This window comes from Dermacentor andersoni, chromosome 11, assembly GCF_023375885.2.
Source record: "Dermacentor andersoni chromosome 11, qqDerAnde1_hic_scaffold, whole genome shotgun sequence".
In the NCBI taxonomy this organism is placed as follows: domain Eukaryota; kingdom Metazoa; phylum Arthropoda; class Arachnida; order Ixodida; family Ixodidae; genus Dermacentor; species Dermacentor andersoni.
Window position 1 is genome coordinate 80,813,969 of NC_092824.1, and position 8,513 is coordinate 80,822,481.

The following is an 8,513-nucleotide window of genomic DNA, read 5'->3' on the forward strand; positions in this document are numbered from 1 at the left end:
GAAGAGCACACAAGATGGCACTGGGCCTTCCACACAGCACAAGCACGGAACTTCTGCTGCAGCTGGGCGTCCACAACACGCTCGAAGAGTTAATTGAAGCACACCAAATCTCGCAACTCGAGAGACTAACGAAGACACGAACGGTCAGGAGCATCCTGGACGAACTCTGGATAACTTATCACAGCCAGCACGGCGACAAGACATCCCTTCCAAGCGCGATCGGGGAATAGCTCCAGGTGGCTAATCTACCCAAGAACATGAACCCCGAATTCAATCAGGGTCGAAGAGAGAGTAGAGCCAAGGCTTTACTCCAAGCCTTCGGTAGGGACAAGGAAGCGCTGTTCGTAGACGCTGCAGAATACGAGGATCGACGTGCTTTCGCAGTGGCAGTCCTCAATACCGACAAACAATTGGTCAGTTCGTGTAGTGTACGCAGCAAAAAAAAACCCGAGGTAGCGGAAGAGGTGGCGATATCCCTAGCCATCGTTTACGCCAGTTGCAGATACGCACTTAGTGACTCGCAGACGGTTATCAGAAACTATGCTCAAGGCAAAATTTCGCCGAAGGCTGAGGCTCTACTCAAAGCCAACATGAGCTATCTCACCTCCGAGGAGGCGGAGGAACGACACATTGTATTGTTCCCGGCTCACACGTCCCTCGACACCCCCGTACCCAACCTCAACGAGGAGGTGCACCGTGTAGCGCGAGGTCTCACATTCCACGCCCACGTAGAAGGATCCTCTCTTGGGGTTGGAAATCCAACGGAGGCATGGACAGAGAAGGACAGAATGACCAGGTACTGTGATATTACAAAATTTTATCAAAACTCCAGGCATGTTTATCCACCTCCTAACCCCAAACTCGACAGGGCCCAAGCTGTAGACTGGAGGCAGTTACAAACTAAGACCTTCCCCAACCCCGTCCATCTCAGGAAGATATATCCAGACATCTATTCAGTCGATAACTGCAAGCTATGCAGCAGGGCTCACGCATCTCTCAGACATATACTCTGGGAATATGAGGTCACAGGCAGAGAAACTGCAGTTTCCCCAGATGAAGCTGCGGCGCGGTGGACGGCCGCGTTGCGCAGCTAAACCCTCCGAGATCAACCATGGGCCATCCAGGAAGCCCGTGAGACAGCGAGGAGACAGGATCTCCGGACCTCCGGGGAGGGGGGGGGGGTGGCCTAGGCACAGGCCACGAATTTTCCGGATTTTCAATAAAGTTGTTACCACCAGCACCACCAAGAAAGAGGAAGGCACACCACAACACATCACAGCACATGCAGAGTACGAGCATTACAGACGAGAGTTTATAGTCCCTTATTTGAAAAGTGTTCTAGGACAGCTTTTTGAGCCCCATATCGAGTTGAAGCACGACTTTTCGGAAATAGGAAGTCGTCGAGCGCACTTCTGGCCATATTGAGTAGCTACAACTTGTTCAGCAGCACACAGCGACAACTGACGAAAGTTAGGCATTCTAACGGCAAGCGTTCAGGCGTTTCGTTGTGTAGCGTCCACGAGCCGGGTGCAAGATCCTTGGCGCACGTCCTTGTCGGTGGAGGCGAGGCAAGGAAAATTATACTCTCGTGATTTCCGCATCGTCCAAACCGCACTCGCCTTTCACCGACGACGTTTGCCGTTTCGGAGCAGGACCTCTGTTTCGAGAGACGCCGTAGCGATGGGCAACGACTTAGTTTTTGACCGCCCGTTATCCTTCAACATTCGCATAAATTAAGCACATGACTATACAGGTGGCTTAAGCGACGGCTATCTCCAGTTATTTAAATTGGGGGAATTCGAAACAAAGCGATAACTTGATAATTTTTCTCGGACAAGATAAATAAAAAAAAAGCAGTGGCCGATAAACTATTTAAAAACTAAATTTCTCTCGTTAACATTATAAGCGGTTACCTTGTAGGGCACGTATGCCACCATTGCGGAATTGATACCAGCGAGTGTTCCCAGTGTCCACTGAGTACGAATCTTAAATCTGGCGTCCGTTTCAATGCTTGTGCTTTCAGCTTTGAGTTGAAATACAATGATCTTCCATTGTCATGAAGGCGAAGATGGCTCATGGGTCGAAAAATCCGATGTCCGGCGTGGTGGCACCGAAATTGTGTGCCACCAAATGACATCAAAACCCACGGCCATTGGTGTGAGTGGCATGCATGACCTTTGGTGTTAATTAAGACGAAATTAATTCACATTTAATTAAGATATAGTTAATTAAGGCACTCGAACCCACGACCTTTTGTGGGAGTCGAGCCCACGACATTTGACGTTAATTAGGGCGAAGCTATTTAAGACACTTTTGATTATAATAGAGGTAATTAAGGCACTCGAACCCGCGACCTTTGGCGGGAGAAAATAATCGGAAGTAACGCATTCGAAGGAGAATGTCAAGTAATTTAATTAATGTCTCGTGAGTGCGCAGGCTTTTGCCTTCATCCTCTTTAGCGTATATCGCGGGATTGAATCCCGGCCACGGCGGCCGCATTTAGATGGGGGCGAAACGCGAAAACACCCGTACGCTTAGATTTAGGTGCACGTTAAAGAATTCGCCAAATTCGCTTTTTATATGGTCGAAATTTCCGGAGTCCTCCACTACGGAGTGCCTCATAATCAGAAAGTGGTTATGGCACGTTAAACCGCACAATTTTCTCTTTAGCGTGTATGCTGAAGTGACTGTCAACTTTTTCCCCAGATTTAATTCCTTGCTCACTGCAGGACTTTGTATAGCGACCAATGTACTTCGCGGCATGATTTTGGTGGCGATTATCTCGAAAATGGCTCTGCATGGGGCCAGGATTCGTGCGAAGCGGTGAGTCCTCGAGCACTGACGAACTTTAATTATGCAGTTGTGACGTGAGGAGTAAAGATACGAAATAAATGATCGTTATTGAAAACTCGCTTACGTGAAACCTTATTGTCGATTATGACACGCCTTATTAACACCGACAACCTCATGGCCCGAGTGCCGCGGCAGCAAAGGTGGGCGCTTGCCTTGGCATCACAGCGTCGTAATTTCGGTGCCGTAACGTTTCTCCACCAAACATGAATTAGGAAGACAAAGCAAGCAACTTATCATTCTGCAGACACCACACGGACAGTGCATAATGCATTTGTATATGTTACTATACCACAGCTTCGTGGAGTCCTAGGGTTGCGAACCAAATCGAATTTTGCGAAACTGATGCGGGAAAGTCGCGAGTTCCGGTTTGACAACGATTGATGAACTCGTTTTAACTGCACTTCGCTAACAATACGGTTGAGTTTCAAGGCGGTGCACTATAAAGAGGTGCAACTCCGGGATGCATTTCCGGACATTGTCGAACTCCACCACGTGTGTGTCTGTCTTGAGCCAATCAGAGTGGTCACGAGTAGCAGCCCTGTGAGCCAACCAGAACTGAGAAGATAAGCAGCAACCTGTAGCTGAAATTCGGAGATCTGTACGCCGTAATTTACACTCCGAAGTGACGGATTCCGTCTTTCCCGCCACCTACGCGACGGGGTAAGGTTGGCCCTCGTCTGTTTTGACGATCCGTCGGTCTCTGCAGTGCCCACTGCAAGCAGAAAGCAAGCACTCTCCGCGCGGGGCTGGCAGGCGAGCCTGCTCTTCACCTGGGAGATTCGGTCGCCGACGTTTGCGATCATGTTGTTTTGCGGGCCGCCAAGACGTTTCTTTTCTATTTTTTATCGTTTTTCTCGAGAGGTTACCCCGCGCCGGGTCCGTGACACCACACCCGAGCATATCGGCTTCTTCGGGAAACGGCTGACGCGGCCTCCACTGCGGGCCACCCATATCGCGCTGAGGGTAGGTGAGATTGCGAGTGCGGGGCTTGGTTCGCCTCTCCGCTTTTACTTTTGTTTTCTTCTTTCTCCAGTTTCAAGCGCTCGCCTCGCGAAGTCGTTGGCTCGACGCGGGTGTCCTCGTATCGGCCATGAATTAAACTGCGCATGTGAAGCGACTTGCGGAGACAGATTATCGACTTCGCACTTTCGCTTTTCTTTGTGAAGCGTATTTCTGGCGTCTGTGCGCGTTAAAGGGGACATTAAAGAAGAAAAAAGAAATATGGATGAAAGAAACTCCCCTTAGGAAGCACTCGGTTAAGCCAGATTTTCGGATGTGGGCAACAATGTGCGGTTCCCCCGTAGACCCAACAACAACGACAACAAAAAGTCCGCTTAGAATGAGCCACGAATTTGGTTAAACCGTACTTCTGCAGCTTTTACTGACGCCTGTTACTCGATGCTGGCCGTGTTGGTAGACTTGAAGGAAGGGACTTTGCAAGCCGCACGGTAAGCGAATGGTGTTCTCGTGGACATAGAAGCTCCAGCGTGGTAGATGGAACAGACGTGAACACTGCACGCATCGCCTTCGTCGACGCTTGGTCCCAATAATATTCGTCTTCTTGACACCGATATGGTTAATTCGACCACGATCGGAAGCTCTCTGCGTGAGAGTGGTTGGTTAGCAGTGGCGTAGCTAGGTCGTCTGGCACCCGGGGCCCTAGGTCTTCTGTCACCCCCCTCCCCGGGTGTAGCCGGCGGAAAGAGGGGTGTCTTCAGACGTGTATGACACCCCCCCCCCCCTCTCTGGCCCCTTGCACCCGGGGCCCCCCGGCCCCCCCTGTTGCTACGCCACTGTTGGTTAGGTTAGGTTATATTGCGGCGAAGTTGTTAATGCGGCTAGAAACGTTTGAAAACGTTATATGACAGTTTACGCGGTTTTCTGAAAAATAAAAATAAAATCTGAAAATAAGAAGAAAACTTCCAGCCCGCAAGACCAGATACGGTTGGCGGAATGGGCTGATAGCGTCGCGGCAAAGCAGACGCCACGCTAGCCCACACCGCTGGGAAGGAAAACTCCACTCACTTGACAATAAAAGTTTTCTCTCTCTCTCTGTACAAAATGAACAAATTCATATTTCGAGAAAATGTGTGGAATATTCGGAGCAATAAGCAAGCAAATTTTTTGTGTGCCCGTATCAAATGGGGGTTAAATGAAAATTGCTGAGCTCTCGTTTTCGGTCCGTTTAGGGCAATATTATGAAACGCTCCAAATGTTTATCCGCTTCCCTGGGACGATCAAAGCAGCAGAGATTTTTTTTTTTTTTGAGCAAATGGGAGCCGCGTTATTATTGACGTGTACCAAGAGATCGAAGTTCGTAGGCTTTATAAAAAAAATATTTAGCATGTACTCACACCGATAGTAATTTCTTCCCTCCCTTTCCTTTCTTTTCTTCCCTTAAATCCCTTCCCCTGTGTAGTGTAGCAAACCGGATGTGCGTCTGGTTGACCTCCCTACCTTTTCGTCCTCCTCCTCCTCCTTCAAAATATTTATATACAACTAGCGTTCCCCCGATTTTTCTCATATTTTATTGCGTTATACAAGGCATCCAGTTGCTTTTCCCCGGTTCCATGCTGAACTATGTGATACACGGCGTTTATATTTCCTTGAAGTAAGAAGCATGTTGTGAGTAATGAGCGATAAATGTTTGATCTATGTAGGGTAATTACAGAATTTGCAGGAAGTTACTTCTTCAAGCATTACAAAGTGTTATACTGCCATTATTCGCGATGCATCCCACAACCCTAAAACAGCTCTATGTGCAACCAAGTTCAAGTTCGGTAAAAATGGTGGGAATGTTAAGTGTAAGGTGGAGCTAAACTTTCACGTTCCTTTCTGTATTACTGATTGCACCTGGAGTATTTACTCATCCCTAGCTTTTTCGTTGTTTTCATGGGGCATGCGATGTGTGCAGCCAGTTTCTACGGTGTCGCCGATATGAACTATATACAACGCACCTGCCTATATTTGCGAACATTAGGGGTACGTTGCTGGTAATGTGTACGTTACAAAGTTACAAATGGGCGGGATAAATGCACTTTTTGCGATAAATTACGTGTGCGAGGGCTCCAGAGCGTTACCAGCGCGTTCTCCGAGCGCCCCAAAATTCAGACCGCTGCCCTGTCGTAACTTAAACTGCTAACGAACTCAAATTTAGGGAAGATGCCGCAAAGGCTGTGGCAAATTTCTGTGCGAAGTTAAATGCGTGTTGATGAAATACAGCTTTCGCGAGAAGGGATTCCTAATTAAGTGTTCGAAAGTTCCGCACTGCTGTTATCAGCTACGTTTCCAAATGAGCTCAGAGAACCCGCCGTTACACTAACGTTATTGAGCGTTATTGCATGAGTGCGCAGGTAACGAAAGAAAGAGTACGGAGAAAAAGCCTATGAGACACACATGATTTTACATTTAATAATATTGACTATCATCAACCAAATCGTAACACCATGAAGATATGGCATTAAGGTCAGACCTGTTGGTGATGACGCGATAAACTACGCAGTTCTCGGCGAAAAGTTTTATAGAGGAAGTGACGCTAATAACGATGAGAAACAATAGCGGACCCAAGACAAACCTCTGAAGTACACCCAACTGCGCACAAGTGATGGAAAAGTTGTGCGTCTTATCAGATTTGTATTGATAGCGATTAGAAATGAAACGTTTGATCCAGCGCAAGAGATTAGCCTCGAGGCTAAATTTACTCAAAAGCAATTTGTCCTGTATGTTTCCTGTGTGCGTCTTATTTTTTTTTTTGCTGGTTTTTCTTAATAATTTGTGGGACACTGTGTCAAAAACATCTGCGAAATCAAAGAATATACGATCTATCGTTAGTCCGTTATCCATAGCACTAAATAAATCATCCAGCAAAATCCAAAAGCTGAGTGTCACACGAAAAATAATAATCCTAAAACCACGCTAACAACTGGTGAAAAACGGGTTTTATTCAAGAAAAGAAATTCGGTGCGAATAAATTACATGTCCCATCACCTTACAGGGTACGCCAGTTAATGACGTGGGCCTACAATTAAAAGGAGCTTCAGTGGGACCTGATTTATGTAGGGGGCCCATCTTCCCTCCTTTCCAATGATTAATGATTTATCTATGTCAGTGCAGGAAGAGATATTCAACTTTGTTTTAAACTTAGCGATACCAACTGCATAAAAAAAAACACTTAATAGGGACGTAATCAGCTACCGAGATGTCAGTGTAAATATTGGGTGACGTAGGGGAAAAGAACGACACGAATACATTGTTTAACACATGCCACCAGTCATCGTGGGGGAGAATTGCCATTTTCATCACACATTTAGAACTTTGATATCACATTCAATGCTATACTCCTCTCGGCGGGCCCCGAAAAAAAAAAAAAAAAAAAAAAAAACTCTTCATTTGTGGAACCCGCCGTGGTCGCTCAATGGCCATGGTGTTGGGCTGCTGAGCACGAGGTCGCGGGATCGAATCCCGGCTACGGCGGCCGCATTTCTATGGGGGCGAAATGCGAAAACACCCGTGTACTTAGATTTAGGTGCGCGTTAAAGAACCCCAGGTGCTCGAAATTTCCGGAGTCCTCCATTACGGCGTGCCTCGTAATCATAAAGTGGTTAATTGGCACGCAAAACCTTATAATTTAATTTTTTTTTTTTTTATGGACGGGGCTCAGAATGCGGCCAGGACCCACAGCCTCCTGGAGGCCACCAACCTCTGGCGCAGGCTTCGAACAATAACGCTTAATAATAATAATAATAGTGATAATAATAATAATAATAATAATAATAATAATAATAATAATAATAATAATAATAATAATAATAATAATATCCCTACTTGTTATTTCACAGATGTTTCATTTTTTTAACTATAAACTTACATTCTTTACGCGATATACAGCCATATGCTATGCATCAGAAACCACAAAAAGCCACGTTAGGCCTGATAAGAAGTACTCGGATTGGCTGTAGTTAGAGCGAACGTAGTTGTCAATGAACCTGGCTGAACCAAGAGGTTGGCAAGCCTGGCTTACCTTGCGCGATTGCTCATGGATACCCAACTACAGTGAACTAGAAGCTGTAACCCAACTAATTCTTGGATTAGCAATTCCCAGCAGGCCCACGATGCGGCCCGCTTCGTAAGGACTCGCGACCATACCATACCATCTCGCCTTAGTGTGGCTTTCCGCGGTAGCGTTAGTTCATAGGGATATGCGCTAATAGCCAGCGAAGCCGCTCTGTGTTCTTGTAAATTCTGAACAGAGTATTGTTAAGCCAAATAATATGGAATGCCGGAAATCGTTTCACCCGTATAGTTGACCCTCGCCTTCTTTTTCGGAGTCTGAAATAGTTTGAATGAATTTGTGCGCTTTAAATTTCTCTTTGAGCGATTCAAATTTTCTTTTTTTTTTCTTCCCTTTCTCTCTCTCTCTCTCTCTTTGGCCTTGCAGTTCCATGGTTAGCACCACTTCGAGCTGACGCGGTAGCTGTGTGCTGGACGAGAAGAGCTCACATTTTCTTTTCCTAATACTGCTTGAGCTACAGACGACAAAATAGTTGGAAGTTGAGTTTGCTTGTCTGTTCTTCCTCGCAGTCACTTTTACTCTACATTTTCTCAGCGTGGAATCCGTGGGAACCTCGTACAAAGAAACACTAGCTGGACGCTTGCAGAAA